We start from the raw sequence: 19,712 nt of genomic DNA, 5'->3' as shown, positions 1-19,712 counted from the left end.
CACTGCATGTATATGTTCTGCTGAACGAAATGTTTGCAGGGAGACAGGAGAGGGCTTTTGTCTTGATGCACGAACATGCCGTTTTCCAGGCCTTCAGATGAAGAGCCGAGCTAAGTCACCCGTGGCTCTGACGCCTGTAAACAGTGTAAGAACGGCCTCCTCCATCAACCAGCTTTGACTGATATTTCAGAGACACTAAGTTAAGTGGAAGAAAACATCCAGGAAGGAAAGTCTTTGGGGATCAGAACAGCTCTGTGAACTCAATCTACAGAATCCCTTGGGCTTTATGAGCTTTGTGTCCTGATTCACGGGACCGCAAACACCAGTTTTGATCAGTCCCTGAAAAACCACTCCTCCAGCCACCTAACCCCTGAAGCCAGACTCGGGACTTTTTCCTGGTCTTGTCTCTCCTTACCTATCATAGTCAATCCAGGTTCGACACATTGTATCTTCTAGATAGAAACGATCTGGCGTTCATTCACTTGTCTCCATCTTTGCTTTGCCTGCTGCCACCGCCCCCACTGCCCCCCCCCTACACTGAAGTCTGACCTGGTCTAATCTCTCCTGAGACCAGGGCCTCAGCCTTCTGTAAACCCAGGAGACTTCTTCCTCTTCCTCAATCTCTTCTCCAAGCCACAGCAAGAAGGACCTTTCGAGGATGAAAATCTGGGTCACCCACCTGCTTCACATGCTTTCACAGGTTCCAGTATTTTTTCCAGATGTAACAGGAGCACACGTGGCCTGTTGGCCTCCACACCGACCCCCTCCTCTTAGGAGGCTCTAACTGCACAGCCTGTTCGAGTTCTTGCTGTTCTTCCAAAATCCCCTGTTCTTCCTTCTGTGAGGTTTGCCTACACAGTCTCTCTTCTTGAAAGCTCATCCTAGAATGAGTACCCCTATGTTCCCTGCAGCATTATTTACAATCACCGAGATGTGGAAGCAGCCTGAGTGTCCATCAACAGTGAGTGGATGAAACAACCACGGGACATTTATACAATGGGACTCTACTCGGCTGTAAAAAAAAGATTGTTACCCTTTGTGATAGTATGGGTGGACCTGGAGAACATTGTGCTAAGTAAAATAAGCCAGGTAGAGAAAGACAAATACCATATGATTTCACTCATATGTGGAATCTAATAAACAGACTGAACTAACAGGGAAAATTAGCACAGACTCATAGGTAGAGAACAGATGACAGCTAGTTGGGGGAGGAGGTTAGCGGGTGGAGGGGCTGAGCAAAAAGGAAGAAGGACTCATGGACATGGACAACAGTGTGGTGATTGCTGAGGGGGTAGAAGAAGACTGAATGGTAATGGAAAAATATAATAAAGATTAAATAAAATTTAAAAAAAGAAAAGAAAGCTCATCCTAAGTCCATTCACCCCCTTCCATTTCTCCACGAAAGGCTTTTCCTAACCCTTCCGAGTAAGTTAAGTCCCCCAGTGATTTCCTCTCACAGAGCCTTGGTTTTCTCCTTCGTAGACTTTTCACAATTCTGACGGTCTATGTGCGTCGATACATTATATTTTAGTATATTTCATTTATGTCTACTTCACCACCCTAGACTTGGTTCCAAAGGAGAATTGCAAAGTATTGTGCATTATATACTATTCTGTGTTGCAAAATACAGACAAGATACTCAAAGGACACTCAAACACACATCCAGGGCAACAGCTGCGCTAAAAGGTAAGCCACTAACCGTGAGGAGCAATGCTGCCGATGTTCCCACGACTCAATATTTCATCCTGTCTGTGAAACCAAATCGCATTGCCTCAAATCACCCACCTCTAAAGTCTATTTCCCGTGTGCTAATACTTCTCATCTTACCATTCTGAAAAAATGATTCTCGTGGCTTATTAATTTTGTGCATCACTTTTATGCTGGAGCAATTAACAAAGAGAGAGCTTATGGCCAATAAAGCCAGATAATACACTTAATTATAGAAACCACACCTGATGGTAAAACTAGGCCTGAACGTGGACATGTGTTATTTCATGCATTTAACAAATGCTGACTTTCTCGTAGCGCCGTGCCAGGCACCAAGGGTCACAGATGTGGGTGAATACGCCAGGAGCCCGGAGGTGGGGGAGATGATGACCATAGACACACCTCACATGTGGGGATTATGAAGAAGCAGGAGGGAATGTCCTGGAGTGGGCTCGTCACGGGGTGGAACGCTGACCCCCAGCACAGTGCCACTGTCATCCTGTCCCAGCACCGTGGTGGAGGGCGGGCCCTTTCTGGGGTGCCACGGACTCCTTTCAAGCAAAGCAGCTGCTTTGTGGCTCTGAGTTCTACCAAGTGCACTCTCTCTAATATTTCTCTGGTTCCTCTGCCTCACTCAGGTAAAGGTAAAAAATAATAGTAATCCTTTGAAAGTTGTTTGGCAGAGAAGACATCACAGTGTCTTTATAGCAGAAAGTTTCGGAACTCCGAGTCAGACATGTTTACGCTGAAATTCACTGCATTTATACATGTTTATGGACATCGAGGGGTTTCAAGAACAGGGCTCCATGAGAGTGATTAAGTCTCTAAGGTTGTCGGGATGTTCTTACGTAGTCAGGATGGCAGATGGGCAGAGCAGGAAGTTCATAGACTTCACAGTCGGACTTGGGCTGAAACAACCCCGAAGCACTCACCTGGCCCTGAGAAAATGATTCATATATAAACCTCCCAAAGCTTTCGTTTTGGGGTCAGGAAAGCAGCACGAAGCATACTGCACAGCTGGAGGTCAGGATGCAAGCTTTTCAGAGAGGGAAGCAAGAATACAATGACCCCAATACTGAGTAAATGTGGACCTGACCTGGTTGGGGAGCCGTCTTCCTTCACATCCAGAGTCCCAAAAGGCCTGAGAAGAAAGAGCTATAGGAACTCTTTATATATCCCAGAGCAGTGATTTTCAGCCCCTTTCATCTCATGGCACACATAATCTAATTACTAAAATTCTGCAGCACACCAAAGAGCATATTTTTTGCCAATCCAACAACAACAAAAATAGGTACAATTTTGATTCATTCACACTGGACGGCTATCATATTGGCTGTTGCTATTTGTTTATTTGGCAATCTAAGGAAAAAGAGGCCAGTGCCCCTGACTAAATATTTAGTCAGGTACTGCATGGTTTAAAATATCTGACGGCATACTGGTTGAAAGTCGCTGTTCTATAGAATATATAGAGCTAGCCACAAAAGTACAGAATCTCCAAAACTTGTCAGAATGGTGAAAGAATGCATTAAGAAAAGCTAGTCTGCTGCCTTCTCTTTGCCCCATCTCCCAGAGCTGCCGCGGTCGGCACATCCTCTCCGGTCTGTTACATTTCCTGTATTGGACGCAGGCCAAGTTCCCCATCCCTGGTCTCCAGCGTTCAAGTTGTTCTGAACCAGGGAGATTCTGTGTCAAGAGACTCAACCCACGGACAAGCGGGTCTTCAGTGCCCAGTTTCCAGCAATTCACAAAGGAGGTCTCGTTCCTAGATTTGTTCTTTTTCTGGCCCCACCCTCACGTGGACATATCCACTCTGTACCTTTCAGGAAGATGCCTCACGGGCTCCCAGAGAGACCACCAGTTCCCCCACAGACCCCAACCAAGGGGCTGTTACAGGGTGCGGGCTTATTTCGTATCCTAATAGGTTGTCCTGGGCCATTGACTTCAGCCCTGCCTCTCGCTCACCTTCTCTGCCTTGTTCCTGTTTGTCGCCCTCTCCCTGGTTCTACACTCCCTGCATGTTCTCCGTCAGCTCTAACGTGCCACTCACCTTCCAAAGTGGCTATAAATCACTTAAGAGTCTTGTAAGTAAATCACTTACATTGATTGATGGGAAAATTGAGCCTACATTTTCTCACAGAGTAATTTCTGGAATTTAGCTTTATAGTACTATTAAAATAAATTATCTGCCTATAGATATGGATATGGATATAGACATACGTATATAAACACAGATATGTGTATGGCGATGGATATTTTTTCCATGTACGGCTATTGATTGACTTTAATGCATGGCTTTGATTGGCTTTACTCTCTAGTATCTGGGCGCCCCAGGCTGTCCCCATGGTCTCAGCTCTGCTCATCACTGAGCACATTCTCATGGGTCTGAGGCCAAAGACTGGGGCTTCTGTTGTGTTTACATGCAGGTCTTTATAGTGGCAAGGCAAAACTGGAGTCCAGTTTCAAAATAATTTGTTCAAAATAAAATATAAAACGAACCAGAGGAGACTGCATTGCACCATAAGTCGCCCACCCACGAGGTCTTAATCCCCAGGTTCTCGACTAGCCCTTCAGTCAACATGGATCACACGCCTCTTACCTGCTTGGCTCCGTGCCTGAAGAAAGCCCCAATGTAGCCTTCAGTGGGGACTAACCCACAAGCCACCAACTGCGGTCTTCCTAGAGAGCGTGACCCGGGGACTCCACACTATGTCAGGTGAGCCCTGGGGACTGGCACTGCCTTCCACAGGGCCCCCTGAGCCGACACCCCAGCACCCCCCTGACTTCTCTCTTCCTCTCATGCACAGGGTGCAATCAGCCACGACAGCCAATTGGATCTACCCTGAAATATTTTTCAAATCTGCTCGTTTCTCTCCATTGCCACTGCCATCACGATAGTCCAAGCCACCACCATGCCTCATGGCCAACCCCTCTTCTGTGGGCCACCCCATCATCGGGACAGCAGAGTGCTATTTCAGCAGTGCTAACATGATAAGTCACTTGCAGGCTTAAAACCCTGTGATGGATGGCCCCCTCGTTCCGCCACTCCCAGCACCTGACCGGCCCCCACCCCCTGCACAGAGGAGCCCCTCGGTGTCTCTTGAGCACGTGACTGTAGGGACTGAGCTGCAGCCGCGTGGTTGTTCTCTAACTCTGAAAGTGAAAGTCTGAATCGTTGCCACCACGTCTCCATGAGACAAAACCCTGTAAGAGCAGCAAAATAACCCCCACTCTGCATGGACAGTACCTCTGGCAGCTGCACACTCTCCAGTGGGGGAAACCTGAAGGCCTGGGAAGAAATCTCTCCATACGGGGTTCTGCCAAGTTCTCGCGTGTCATGGACCTGTGTCTACAACTTTCCACATCCTCTGCCATTTAAGACACAGTCTGATGGCCTCTGCCCACTGAACACATCCCTCTCTCACTGTGAGCCTGTGGACCACCACTTAAAATTTTTTTTCCAAATGTATAAATCAATTTTGTTACTATTTACTTAACATTTCTCTTTTAAATATCTCGCTTAAAAACACTAAATATCATTTTGACTAATTCTAAGCATTTATATCCATGAAATACCAGGCTAAATACGTCTGTTAAATTTCTTCCTAATATACATTAAAACAAAAACATAACTGTTAACCAAAAAAAAAAGCTTTTAATCCTGTACCACCCACGTTCATCTGGTCCACACGCCACATTCTGGGAAGTACCACTGAAGTGTTTATACTGAAGGAGTTTATGAAAATTGAAACTCAAATGCAGAAGCTTCCAATGTTTTCCAGATATTCCGATCCAGAACAGAGAAAGGAGAAGGTCACCAGCCACATTTCTAATCTAAAAGTATCGTTAGGAAAAACGAATGAGTGTGTGTGATTTTCACCTGTGAAACCTCACAGGATGTTAATTCATCACGGAAGTGCACTGCCCAGACCAGCACCTCAAGGGAAGAGGGAGCTGGGGGCGGGACTTCACGCCGATCTCAGCAGCTTTGTTGCCTTGTAGTCTGGCTTTTATCTCCAAAATGAAGGCTCACCAAAAAATTAAGGGAGGAAAAGAAAGTAACATATAGACCATCAAGTTCCAGTCTCTCAAGAACCTTCTAGGCGTCTATGGACAGATACAGCGTGGATCTTCCCACGACATGGCCAGGGACCAGATATCTGGAGCTGGCCAGATACATGGCCAGCTCCACGCAGGCTGAAGGGCCTTTGGCGGCAGTTTGTGTGGGTGTTTTGCTTGGCACTCTGGCTTTGGAACTTCGGACACGAAGTCGCGCTGTGGGAAGGAAGGAGCCTCTCCCGGAGAGCCGATGCTGTTGCAAGCACAATCCCTCCTCTCCTCCTAGACGTAATGCGGTAAAGAAGGGGCGACGGCAGTCACTTGGGAACACTCAGAACTGTCTTCCTGGCTGACAGGACTGCAGACTGCAGCACAGGCCGTGCTCATTTCTGTGTGACACTTACAAATTTACATTCGCAAATCCTTTTTACATGCGTAGTTCTATGAGTTTGGGGACTCCCCTACGTCTATAAAGAAATGTTTAGACTACAAGTGATTTAAATTTATACCTCAAGTTATAAGCCCCTGAAAAAAGTGTTTACACTTTAAGTTAAAAAAGAAATGTTTGTACTTTAAGCTCAACTTCGTTATCCTTTGAGTAATTAAGTTATGACCATTTAATGGGAAAACTCAGAGCAGGCAGACATAATCTAAAATGATGTCATTATTAAATTGAAATCAGGTTAAAGAAGCTAACGGGAAGGTGGACGGTCTTTGAAGGCTAAGGGGCCTGAGCCCAGAGTAAATAAAACACGTCTTCTGACCCAAAGGACGCAGGCCCGCTGCGCCCGTGACCTCAGGCCCCAACGCTGGGGTCTGCCCGCGCTGCTCATCTCGACCCATGTGCACCGCCTGGTCACCCGCTCTGAGGGGGCACAGGGCAGACCCGTGGCAGAGAGATGAGGTAGTTTGCTTCCAATTGCTTTTGTTTTCTCACTGAATTAAGAAAATGTTTAATTAAAAACCTTGTGTATTATGCTAAGTGAAGTAAGTCAAAGAAAGACAAATACCATATGATTTCACTCAGATGTGGAATCTACAAAATAAACACAAGAGAGACAGACTCACAGATACAGAGAACAGGCAGTTGTCAGATGGGAGGGGTGCCGGGGGCCGGGTGAAGGAGGAGAAGGGGTTAAGAAGTACAAATTGGTAGTCACAAAATAATCACGGGGATGTAAAGTGCAGCACAAGGAATGTAGTCAATAATCTTGTAATAACTACTGATAAGTATGGGGCCAGGTGGAGACTTGAAATATCGAGGGGAACACATAAAATACATGATTGTCTAACCACAATGCTATGTACCTGAAACTAATATAAAATGAAACCCAATGTCCACTGTAATTAAAAAGAAAATTAAAAAATAAAAAACAGTGTAAAAACCCTTACAATAACAAACACCAAAATGTTAACAGTGCTCAGCTTTGGACAGAGAGCAGCCTCTACTCTCTCGAAAACAGCAGCAGTCGCTCACCTTCAGAGGGGACAAAGGTCAGACTAACATAACTGAAACCTCAACTTCCCCGTAAAAAGCTTAGCAGAAGAGGGAAAAATTGAGTCGTGGGTGGCTGACTTTTTCTTACGGGCCAATCTAAGCCTACGGAATCGCAGTGACTGGCTCACTGTTATTAACGAGCGCCGTGCCTGGAAGGGTGGGGCTCCTCTATTAATGAAACATGTGACTTTTATTCTGAGTTCAAAATAAGTAAATTAATCACACAAAAAGCAAAAGACCCAACTGGCCGGGAGTGAGGAGGTGGCAGGGGGAGGAGGCAGTAGCCCTCCCATGAGATCACGAACTCATCTTGGAAGGTTAACTAACTGGATGCGTACTTAGGGAGTCCCTGTTTTGCACTATACACTGACATATGGATTATGTGGATGAACAAAAGAGATAAAAATCTCTGCTCTCAGGGATTTTTTACATAATAAAAAATAAGCTATGTGGTCTAATAGGTAATAAGTACTATGAAAAAAAAAAAGAAAAAGTAGAGCAGGGTCCGGGGAGACCTGGGGTGCTGGTGGTCAGAGAGAGGAGGCAACATTTGAGTGAAGATTTGGAGGCAGTGCAGGGAAGGGCATGTCAGGCAGAGGGAACAGCCAGTGCAAATGTCCTAGAGTGGGAAGCTTGCCTATTGTGCTGGAGAGGCAGTTAGGGCAGGGGTCCCCCACCCCTGGGCCATGGACTGGTAGGGGCCTGTGCCTGTTAGGAAGGGGTCTGCACAGCAGGGGGTGAACTTGAATGTAATGCACTTGAATCATCCCTAAACCACCCATCCCCACCTTTGGAAAAACTGTCTTCTACAAAACCAGTCCCTGGTGCCAACAGGGGTGGGGACCGGCCACTGGTGGTAGAGGACAGGGGGCTAGGGAAAAGTGAGAAACACGGGGAGAAGCTGCAAGATAACAAAAATTAATAGGAATAATGTAGTTAAGTAAATGGGAACTACTTATAGAGAAAGAATCCACGTCCACATGGACAGTATCACACCACACGAAAGCATTCTGAGTTGAAAGCCAGGGCCCAGCCACAGCGAGAATTCAGTTTCCCTCATTTACCCTCACCTCTCGGACATCTGAGTTTCTTCTCTGGAAATGAGAAAGAAGCTGGAGGCGAGATCTCCCTAAGCTTCCTTCTGGCTCCAAACCCAGGCCTCGTGGGAATAGGGACACATGTTCTCACTGGTCGTAGGAGTTTCTCTGCGGAGGCAGCTAGAAGCTTGTTGAGACTGACGCTTAGACACACTAATCTGCACCCAGTTTGCTATGCGGCTGCAAGAGTTCTGTTTCATTGCCTATTATCCTCCATGGACATTTATTCAGTGCCCACTAGAGGGCAGCCCTGAACTTAGAAAGGGGAAAGAAGATTATTGCTCAGCAAGCTGACTGGGTGTCACCTATTGGGCCATGATGACTAGAATGTTCCAAATGAATAACAAGACACTCCGCAGTCTTTGGGTAAGGTTCCAGCTTTTTGACATTTTTTTAGTCACAGGATGTAGCTCAACACGGTAACAACAGTTCACACAAGCTCTTGAAGGCCTGTTTTTAAGTCTTTTTTCACTTTACGGATAAGAAAGCCCACTGTGCTGGAGAAGCAGGTAGAGAACAGGTACCTGGGGGAAAGTGAGCAACAGAGACAGCAGAGCCCAAAGAACAGGCATTCTTGTGTACAGGACTAATTGGAGGAGTGTTACTGAAATAAGGGAAGAAAAAGAAACACAACAGGAAAGAGGAAGGAGGCAAGTGCAGGCAAGTGCAGTGGTCTCAGCTGGAGTCTGCTTCCGTCTGACCCCATGGGGAGTTCAGGCATGGGTGGTGCTGAAATGCCGGTCCCACTCTGAGAAAAGAGGGTAGCCTCTTCTACCCTTGTATTAGTCAGTCCTGTTTGTGGGAAACCACTACTCCACGCCTGACCCAAAGAGGGCGCCACCTCTAGGGAGAAAAACCCTCCTGCTCTGGGAGCAGCTGGAAGCCATCAGCAGCCGAGACATGCAGACACTGGGCTGAGTGCCCTGGACTGACACAGGGGCCTGGGTGGGCGCCGCAGCTCCCACTGCTAAGCATCTTGTCCCAGGGGGTCACTGGTAGGTATCAGCGCAAAGATTTTAATCCAGGTACTTAGGAAAGTTGAAAGAGAGAGAGAGAGGGGAGGGGAAGACCTGTATGTAGATATCACCAATGTTCTTATTTGTAAATGTGTAAATACAATTAAATCAGAAAAGAGATAAAACAAAAAAAAATCGGGAGCCAGATGGAACCCACATGAGGCTGGCCCCTTTGGGATATCTGTTCTAAATCTATGGCCAGTGTCAGGTCCCTCAACAGGTGAATGCCTCCCCCAAACACAAATCCAGTTCCTACCAGACGCTGGACAGTGATGTTGATTTCACTGAGTTTGGAGGCGGGAGTTATGTGGCACAGCACGCTGAGAAACATTGTTTAAAAACTCCCCTTCAATTGTCTCTGCTCCGGCCTGGAAAGTCTTGTCCCACCCCCGGCCACACACACACACACACCCCGTCTGTCTGGGCTGTCCCAGGCTGCCCCACCCCACCCACTCTCTCGCCGGCACACCCCTGGGGCCGGTGGGTGCAGGGGCTGAGGGTGAGCGGCTCACGTGCTGCACAAATATACTGACCAGAGGGGAAACTGTAATGCTTTCACTGGGCACAAAACTTTTCTCCAAGCTTCCTGAAAACCACGGCAAAGGAGGAGAAAGGGCATGTCATAGAACTTTCAGTTTCACAAAGAAGGAAGTTCATCATTTCCCAACCACAGGGAACATTTCCTGGATGCTAATTCTAAAGTAAAGTTCTTGTGTGGCGTGGGTGATCGGGTTGGCAGAAAGGTTTGCGTTTCCCATGCTTTGCAGAGAGAACGTCCCTACTCCTGTCTGCTTACAGCTCAGTCTCTTCTGCACCACCCTCACCACAGCCTGCAGCTAACGACTTTCCATATCTCTTCGTCTGTTTGCTCGTGAACTACCCTCCCTGTGTGGGTGACTCACCACTGCGTGCCCGGCCCTCCCTCAGGGCCCAGTGGCAGGCTGTCGGCTATTGTTAGATAAATAAGTGGAATAGATCAGGCATCAGGGTGCAGTGATATAGCTGGAGAGCCTTTAGGAACTGTACTCAGCAAGGTCAAAATAGGCCAGCATCACAATCACGACCGAATAATCTGGGATGGAGAATGTTTGTGATCGGTAACTCCTATTACTCGAGTTTTAGGGTTGAGATTCATGGTGTACAGCAAATTGATATAAACATACAGACATGTACCTGATATGCTAAGGAAAGTAACTTTACCCTTTGTTCCGTTTTGTTTCAGATTTTCTTTCTTCCACTGCAGCGCAATTTCACGCTTTCCTGGCAGCGTCTAATCCCGGCCCCACACAGGGCACGGGCGCTGGCAGGGATTAGCAGCGCCTGGATCCTGCGAAAGCTGAAAGGTCATCCGGGCCCACCCTTTCCAAGAGCAGAAACCTGTATTTCAGGTTTATATTTAGCAATGGTATTTGGTTATGGATTAAGCCTCATCAGAAATAAAATTTCAAAAAGATTTCTGAAGAAATAAGTGTCTGTGGTTGCCTTAGGTTTTAAACATTTCCAAACGTTGGTTAAACACGTCATAGCCATCCATCATCACAACGAATGCTTTTCCATATTATTCTAGGCAACTCGAACTTATGAGAAATGATGGTGGCATATTTTGTCTACGAGTTCGATGATGTGACTGGGTAGATAATCCTGCCAGAGTTTTCACCAATGCACTGTAAGATACTTTTGCCTCAGGAACCAGAAGGTGTTCCTAAGATTCCATTTTCAGGGGAGACAGGCCTCGTCATTAGGACCATAATTCAAGCAACAACTAGGGGAAAAAAAAACTGAATGTAAAGCAGATACTAAAAAGACACACCCCTCCTTTAAAATGTTTTTTCAAAGTCCTAACATTTACTGGTTCCTTTTCCACAGCAGGTATTTTATGATGTGGAAATGACTAAATTGGTCACAAAAATAGTTTTGTGTCGTCCCCAGACACTCGGCAGGCCCTGGGCCTCTGAACCACAACGCCCAGCCATGACTGTTGCCCGACACAGTCAAGGCCAGTGAGTGTTTGTAAATAATGTGTAACAGCAGTGGTGAGCGGTGCCTTTGATAATCTCCTTTGGCAATGAAACTGGCAATTCTACGAACAAAAATGTGAATCGATAGTAGGGGATCGCACCTGTCTACAGGAGTCCAGTTTCTCATCCCACATAAATGTACTTACACGGTGCCACCAACGGACAGGGGTGTCGCTGCCGACGCAGCTCAGGAATGGAGGGAAGACCCACAGATCTTGTGCAACTCGCGGGCACCAAGTTGGCTGACTTCTGCTGGGTAAGCGTGCCCACCCACTCTCTACGGAATCGATTGCTTTCTCCCCGTGGGGCATCGCTCCCGACTAAACAGCGCTCTCCCACTGGGTCTGTCATTCTGTTGAGTGCTGCGCCGGCATGACTTCATTTAATACTCTCAGGAGATCAATCTTGACCCTAGTTTCTAGGTGAAGACAGTGAGGCACACTAGGCTGCATTATATTCATGTCTTGGCAGGACCACGTCCCCTTCTCGTATTCTGAGTGCAGTGAAACCGTGATTGTCTTTGCATTCTCCAACCCAGCCACTTCCGTTTTATTCAGCCTGCACCGATTTCCTGAGCCCCTCCTGCAGGCAGGAGGTTCCCCCCAACCCTGACCCCTGGCGAGTGCACCGTGGGCCCGCCACATGCATTTGTGAAACCTCCGACGTGAACTTGGCCCTTAGATGGGTCTTATAAGAAATATACGTTCCCGCACTTGGAAGAAATCCGTCAGATAAAATGGTCTCTTCAGGAACTTGTCATTGTTTTAAATCCAGCAGCCGGGCTGATCACAAAAATGACTCAAAACGCCTCGAAGAAAGGACCACGATGTCCTCCACAGAGGGCCCCAACGACAGGAATAGTGAGGAACGCAGGAGGCAGTGTATTCTTTGGATGAAGAACCAGATTTCAATAACCTCCCTTGATTTGCTATGAAATGGAAACTGTGCTCCAGTAGAACTCAGAAAGGTGAAGCATGCGAGGGAGCAAAAAAAAAAAAAAAAGTAATGGACATCAAATAATAAAGCGAAGTGATAATATTGAAAACAGTTGTGCAGAGAGCCCAGGCAGCCAGGATCTAAGAGACCGATTAACACGCAGATGTAACAGGTTGGGAGGCGGCCCGGATGAGAAAGCCTACCGTACCCAGCAATCCTTTTGTGTGGAATTTAAAAAAAGGGGGGGGGGTTGATTTCAAAGACTCTTTCTTCTCTCTTCAACCAGGGGCCCATTTCAAATGAAGACAGAAATTCTGATCATGTTTGGTGAAGGAAAAAAGATTTCTTGAGCGGCAGAAAAGCCATACCATATGTCAGGTGTTAACTTAAAGCAGAATTCTAGAACACTTCCACACCTTGGGCATAAAAATGTCCAAGAGCAGTGATACTGCGTGCCTCAGCCTGTGCTGATGTGAAATGATGTCCAAACCTTGCATTACCGTTTGCATAGCAAAGGTAACTGGAAATCCGGCCAGGACAGAGTAACTACAGTGACAATAAGCATCACACTGAACAACTGAGCACAGATGTCCGTAAGATAAGGTCGGAATGCATCCCAGGTCTCAGCGTCCTTGGCGGGCCTGTTCAGACCATTGGCTCTTTTTATGTGGCACGGGAGACCACCCACGTGAACAAAGAAGAACATTGTATCTTGTGCTCTGCAGTAGATGCTCTGCCCTGGATGTGCCCAGGGCCCCTCACAACTCCACACACTCCTCCTCTCCGTTCTCACCCTCCTTCTGGGGAAAATTGCCCTTGGTCTTATAGACAGCCCCCTGCCCAGGGCACTGTCCCCACCCCCCAGGTCAGACCCTGGTTGATGTCTGACCAGTGCAGGGTTGGGGAGACTGCCAAAGGCTAGCCCTTTGGGGGTAGCCCTGGAGCAATGCACGGTCCAGAGCTCCCCTTGGGGTCAGGCTGAAGCTCAGTGCAGCTGAGACCTCACCCTTCCCTGTCTGCCCCTGCTCTAGACAGACCCCTTTTCCTAAGAGCCGCGCCCCCCCCCCCCCCCCCCCCCCCCCCCNCCGCCCCCCCCCCCCCCCCCAGCAAACCTGGTGAGCGGCACCTGAGCCTGACTCCGCTTCTAGAAAAGCCATCCTAAGCAGCATGAGGACCCCTCTCCTTCACAACCTGCGCCACAATAGTAACTCCACACTTCCTTCTATGATTCTCGGACTGATTTCTGCCTCCCCACCGGAGAGTGAACTTCTGTGCCCACCTTTGTGTCCGCGGCACGAACCAGAGCAACCTGCATTCACTCACTGGCTACTTCAGGCAGATCTTGTGAGAACCTTTTCACCACTGAGGTTCATTGTCTCAGCCAAAGTACCATGTTGATACTTATTAAAGGTGATGAAGTATTTCTGCGGTGGCTGCATTCATTTGAAAAGCTAATCAATACCCAATTTACTTGCCATTTAAAAACCTATTCAAGGCCATGGAATCGTCCTCCGGCAGAGTGTGCGACACAAGGCTGTTCGCCTGAGCACATCTGGCAAGAGGGCTGTTTAGTTCTAATCACACTGCAAATCCCAAGAGACAAACTCATCAGAGTCTGGGTTGAGTGCTCCGCATAACTTTAGTGTATGAAAACCTTTAGGCCTTATGCACTCAGTAGTTAGAGTTTGTTTTCATCCAGTAGTCAGCACGGAAATACAAGAAACCCCCAGGCCATTTCGAAAGGGGGCCTTCTCCTCCTCCTGCATAATTTCCTCCTGTTTTGTGCCATTTTCCAAAAGTGAGGTAATAAGCAAATTCTGTACCGAATATTTTGTGGAAAGTGCTACCACTGAGAACACAGAGACGGGGGATCTAGGTGATGTCCAGGAGGATTCTGATGTCGCCAAGAAAATAATGCACAAGGAGAAGTTATAAAGTACTTTTTTTTTTCAAGCGATATCTGTGACAAGATTGTGGAGCTACCCACTTGAAGATGACAGCATTAAGTTTTTTGTTTTCCGTGTTTGTTCACCTGCTGCTTTTGGTTTTCTGTCTCACAGGCTTAGTATGGTGGTTGTGGGAGGAAGGGGGGTGGGGCAGTCAAGGGGAAGGGGGTCAAATACATGGTGACGGTGGATGACACAACTCCGGGTGGTGGGTGCACGATGCAACATCGATCACGTATCATAGAAAGCTGTACAATCTCATTAACCGATGTCACCCCAATAAATTTAGTAATAGAAAAGATTGGAGCATTGCACTCGAATTTAAGAACTGCTCCAAGTTGGATCGTGCCCACACAAACGTGCGGCAGTGAGAAATCGCAATCCTAGGTGGAGCATGGAGTCCACAGGTACTCTCACAATGTTACAGAGGCAAGAGGTACTTACTCGGGGACGGGCTGGACACTGACTTTGCACAGCCCCAAGGTCGCCTCAGCCTAAGGACAGGCAGGTAAAGCAGGCTTCCCTGGGAGACATCGGCCACAGTGCAGATGCCCCAATACTTCCAGTGCTCATCACTCATTCTTAACCTCAGTGTCTCGAACTGAGATGTTCCCTGTTTTGATTTCATATCAGTACCCTTATCCAGTCAAAACAAAACCTCCAGATCACACGGGTCTGGTAGTTACCAATGTACAAAATCCAGCTTGCCTGAATTTCTTTGTTATAGGCGAAGTCCATGGTAGATATTGATAACTTCACAGATACACTGTATCCTACCCCAGGTCTCAACTCAAAAGCATTCATTAGTATCAGCCCTCACCAGGAGTAAGATGGTACCAAGCCTGGGTCTAGAAGTATACCTGGAGGGCACGGTTTAATCATTCTAACTCCACAGGGAACTCATCTCTAAGGGGTCCTGCTGAGGTGAGGGTTGGAGAGCCCTTTTATTAATAAATGGGTCTGTGAAGACCTCTACCCCACCCGGGCCCTCGCACACCTCCAACCGGCACTCCACAAACATTGATGCATGGACGAATTCCTGGGCAAACACAAAAGGGGGAAAGCTGGACCTTGGAGTGGAAGGTGATGAGCAACATGGACCGCCTGGGAAGACAGAGGGGATAACATTTTCCATGAAAAGCCTGGAAGGTTCAGTCTGAAGAAAGCACAAAGGAAGAGGTCAGAAGGCGTAAAAGATGGGAGAATAAAACTTGACTTAGAAATTAAATAGCCCCAAGGATCGCAAGTTCTATTCTTCTAGTTTCACTGTGTTTTACGCATCTCTCCCCTTCACAAGGCTGGCCTCGTCCCAGCCACGTCTCACGGGAAGTCCCCCGTGCCGGGCACCTGAAGGGGAGCAGTGCACCCATCTCATGAAGGCGGATGCCAGAGACCTCACCCATGAGAATGGGGTCTGCCCTGGCTCCGTGTGCAGCAAACGTCAGCTGTGTACCTAGCAGGGTGGAGAAGGCCCAGCCAGGTCAACAGGGCGTCCCGTCCAGGAGGTGGGAAGAGCCCCAATGTCAGCTGGGGCTCCTGTGCTCCGACTGGGCAGTCAGTTTCTGGGAGCCCGGTTCAGGTGAGCCGTCTGTCCCCAGGGACCTGACTGAGCCGGCGCCTGGCCTGAAGGACCCGCCACCCTGGGACCCCCTCGGTCCTTGGCAGGAACGCCCTCCCCACCCCTGTGCACCCCAAGGAAGCCCCTTCCAAACTGCTATGGGGCCTCCTTGGGGTGCGCTCCTCAATGGACCAGGTACAGAGGGAAGTGAGCACTTTTCCTTGTTGCCACCTTTTTAAAAACCCAACTCTTTTAATAATTAAAGGACATTTAGAAAGTAAAGTACAAAAGAGAAAACAAAAGTCACCCAGGGTTCATCATTTTCAACATTTAGCAATATTCCCTCCAAACCTTTCACAATAAAAATCCATACAAAAACACTTATATATATATCCTCTATTCAGAAAACTGTTACATCACTGTATCTCCATTTTATCATCTTTAGTCAAAACACAAAGACAGACCAATAAGCAGAGTTACATCATCACTCAAGCCGGTTGAAATGAGAGAGAAAATCAAAGCGTTCAGGGTGTGAAATTTTTTCTCCTCCAAAGGAGCTGCTCACCAGTAGAACCGAGCTCCGTGGCCACTGTAAGGGGTTATTCTCTCATCTCAGAAGAAAAAACTGAGGGGAGGAGAGAGAAGTGGCCGAGGGGTGAGCAGAGAGCCCTGAAGTTCATGCAACGCAGGTCTCTCCCTCCCAGTCCGTTCTCATGCAAACTCATTGTCATCGGCCACAGGGTAACCAGAACATTCCCCTAGGTCGGAAAACAATGAGAGCGCATGTGCTAAAGCAAAACATCAACACATCAGAGATCTGAGTGGAATGAGATACTTTTTAAAGTGTACTTAAGTCCTTCTTTTTCCCAGCATGCTCAGGCGCTCTTAAAAGCCAACACTGATGACATTTGAGAGTCCCCCTAACTCCTATCAGTTCAAGTTTAACTCCATGTTAAAGTCATTTTGTGTCAGGGAGACTTCAAAGGTGCGTCCCTCTGCTGATGCAGAGCTCTTCCTGTCCCACATAAAAGAAGTTAATATGTGAATAATTGCATTCTGTGAAAGAAAGCGGTGCTAATAATAATCACATCTTCAGTACCTTCTGAATACGAACTGAACTGCCAAAAGTCACTACCTCAGAGAAGAAACTAGTGTTGTTAATAATTATTGCTGTTAAAAAGAGAAAATTCCAGGGTGAATATCCCTATTTCTTCCAAACTGTCTTTGTGAGTCACTACGTCTTACTCATATGAATACAAGATATTGTAAGAAGTAACTGAAATTTAACATGTTGCCAACAGTTTGTTGCCAATAGTCCTAGAAGAGAAGATATCTGATACTGTGCTTTGAGGTGATTAAGGCGTAGGAACACCAAAGGCCTGTGACTGTCAGTTACATTTGTCCCTGGCATCTCATTGCTCGGGAAGGTTGTAAACGCCAACAGTGTGGCTCTATCCGAGCGAATGGAAATCATGTATCTATTAGAATTCCTTAACTGGCTTTCTGGCCAACAGATGGCTCATGAATTATTCATAGATGTAATATGGTAAACTGTAGCAAAGCCCCTGCCCTGGTTTTATTGCCAGCCAGGATTCTCATCCATGCAGACAGCACCAAGCGCTTGTCATAAGGAATGAGTAAGAGTTTCTTTCAAAAGCAGTGTGCTTTTTTGGCTCGTGTCCCCAGGACCTGAAAGGTGCAGATTTCTCTCTTGCAAAGATAACAGATTCCCTTTGCTCCTTCTCAGAGATGAATTTCAGAGATGTTTCCAGTTGCCTTTCTATTTGACCGGTGGTCTAAGCCGTAAATAAAGCACAGTAATCTATACTATCTTCATACACTATTATCTATATGCTATTGTATCTGCAAATCCTCCTGTGTAATCCTAAGCACTATAGGGACGAGAAATGACAGATGTGGACACATTTATTGTATCGCGATGCCATTACCTGCCGAATACTCACAGCATTTATAAAATCACATTGAACTGCCGTGAGAGGAAAGTCAGGAAATGCACATGAGCCTCAATTTTTCTCCGCTGTCCCTACGTAAATCTTTTGGCCATTTTCTCTATTCTTTAGATTCTCCACCATGAGGTAGACAGAAGGGAATTCAACTTGGTGTCATTTACTGGTTTTCTCTTTTCTCTCGGCACGTGGGGAGGGAAAAGGGGGCATCTAGAGGAGGCGGGAGCTTTGTCTTAGTATTATCAGCATTTGGGTTAAAGGGGAAACATAAATATACTATTAAGATGCCATGGTTATTTTGGAACAGTTTAAAATGCTTTTTGAGTATCTTCTCTCTTTACTGGCATGTGAACCTCAGGACTATGTTAGGGGTTAATTAACATAACAATGCTGGCAATGATAATAATAGCAATAACTGCTACTCTATTAAATGCCACCTGTTTGTTAAAGTTATATATACTATCTGCTCTTAAACTAACCCAGCCAGATAATGATGACCACTCTGTTTTAAAATGAGAAAACTGGGGCTCAGAGACACGACACAGCTCTATCGAGGTCACAGACCCGGAACTACCTACCCCCCATTTACCCCCCAGGACCCATTCTCACTGTGCCCACCATGTGACAGGCTTGCAGGGACCACAGCCGCGTCCCTCCACTCCAGACTTTGTCTTCAGACTTCCAGTGACCTCTTTCTCCCCTGGCGATGAGTATGACTACGAGGTACTACGTACCACTTGGGGTCCCCCTGGAATCCACACCCTATCAATAGGCTTTTTATGTTAGCCCCTCCTCAAATTATCCTAATGTGAACACACTGTTTTCTCCCGAGGTCTAAATGTGCCCCTGGGTTTATTGCATTGTCGTTCACGGTGGCCAAGATATGAAAACGACGGAAGTGCCCTTCGATAGAGGACTGGATGGAGGAGATGGGTGCATATTCACAACGGAATGTGAATTCTCAGCCATAAGAAAAGATGAAACACGGCCATTGGTGACAGCAGGGATGGACCTTGGGAATGCCATGCTAATGAGGTAAGTCAGACAGAAAAAGTCAAGAACCATGTGATGTCACTCATAAGTGGAACACAAAACTAAAAACAACAAACGGAGAAGAAAAACAAACAAAACTCATAGACATGGACAGCAGTATGGTGGTCACCAGAGGGAAGGAGGGTAAGGGGGCCAAATACTTGGTGACAGAAGAGCTGACCTCGGGTGGTGGGCACACGATGTCCACCATAGGGACGACGTGTCACAGAACGGTGCCCCTGAAACCTGTGTAATCTTATTAACCACTGTCACCCCGATGCATTTAATAAAAAAGAAACTGCCCCCTACGATATTCACTGTGACATGCTCTTTAAGTCTGTGCCTTAAAGAAGCTTTATCCTCAGAGGGAGAGAGGGGAAAGCACGCAGGGGTCAGCGGTGTTTGTGAATGCCCCGAGTCTCCAACCCCCCTTTCCTGGCAATGGCCGGGGAGCCACTACCCCGGCACCAGGGGCAGTCTGGGTGAAGCTCAGGGTGCCCTCGCCTGGCTTTTCAAGCATCTGGGTTTGAACCCAGCTGTTTTGGATCATTGCTCCGCCACAGACACACTCTAAGCACCAGCCAAGGACAGCCCTCTCGACTTACTCCGCAGAGCCCACCAGGAAGGCGAGTTGTGAGGAGCTAGAGAAGACAGAAGGGACTGTGGTGGACATACTTGGGAGGCCTGGAGCTACCCGACTGCCTGCCTGCCTGCCTTGGCTGCAGGACAGACAAGCTCGGGGACAACCACCCCCATCATTTCTTTAACACCCTCCCCCCGCCCAAGACAGGAGGGACCGGAACGTTTACTCTCACTCCATTGCCATACTGACAGAACAACTGGTTTCAGCTGGTATCAAACACACACGATGATGCATATTC

At 47.3% G+C, this 19,712-nt stretch overlaps 1 protein-coding gene across 3 annotated transcripts in view; it reads right to left on the bottom strand.

Moving 5' to 3' along the window:
- The window catches only part of MYRIP (myosin VIIA and Rab interacting protein), a 204,581-nt gene that overhangs the window by 127,286 nt on the left and 57,583 nt on the right, over positions 1–19,712 (bottom strand). Inside the window, exons 1-2 of one of the 3 annotated variants that reach the window (XM_037030387.1) lie at positions 18,489–18,493; positions 4,489–4,498 (exon numbers count right to left, since the gene is read on the bottom strand). The exons of 1 other annotated variant lie outside the window; for it this stretch is intronic. The gene's annotated coding sequence lies outside the window, so the exon portion shown is untranslated. Of the gene's footprint in view, positions 1–857; positions 876–4,488; positions 4,499–18,488; positions 18,494–19,712 lie in introns of those variants that run through there. One more of the 3 variants, XM_037030386.1, reaches the window with a different exon arrangement.

The sequence above is a fragment of the Sturnira hondurensis genome, unplaced genomic scaffold, assembly GCF_014824575.4.
Source record: "Sturnira hondurensis isolate 20B ecotype Veracruz unplaced genomic scaffold, ASM1482457v3 Scaffold0020787, whole genome shotgun sequence".
In the NCBI taxonomy this organism is placed as follows: domain Eukaryota; kingdom Metazoa; phylum Chordata; class Mammalia; order Chiroptera; family Phyllostomidae; genus Sturnira; species Sturnira hondurensis.
Note: the sequence above shows the minus strand (reverse complement) of the source record. Positions and strands in the feature narration are given on the sequence as shown.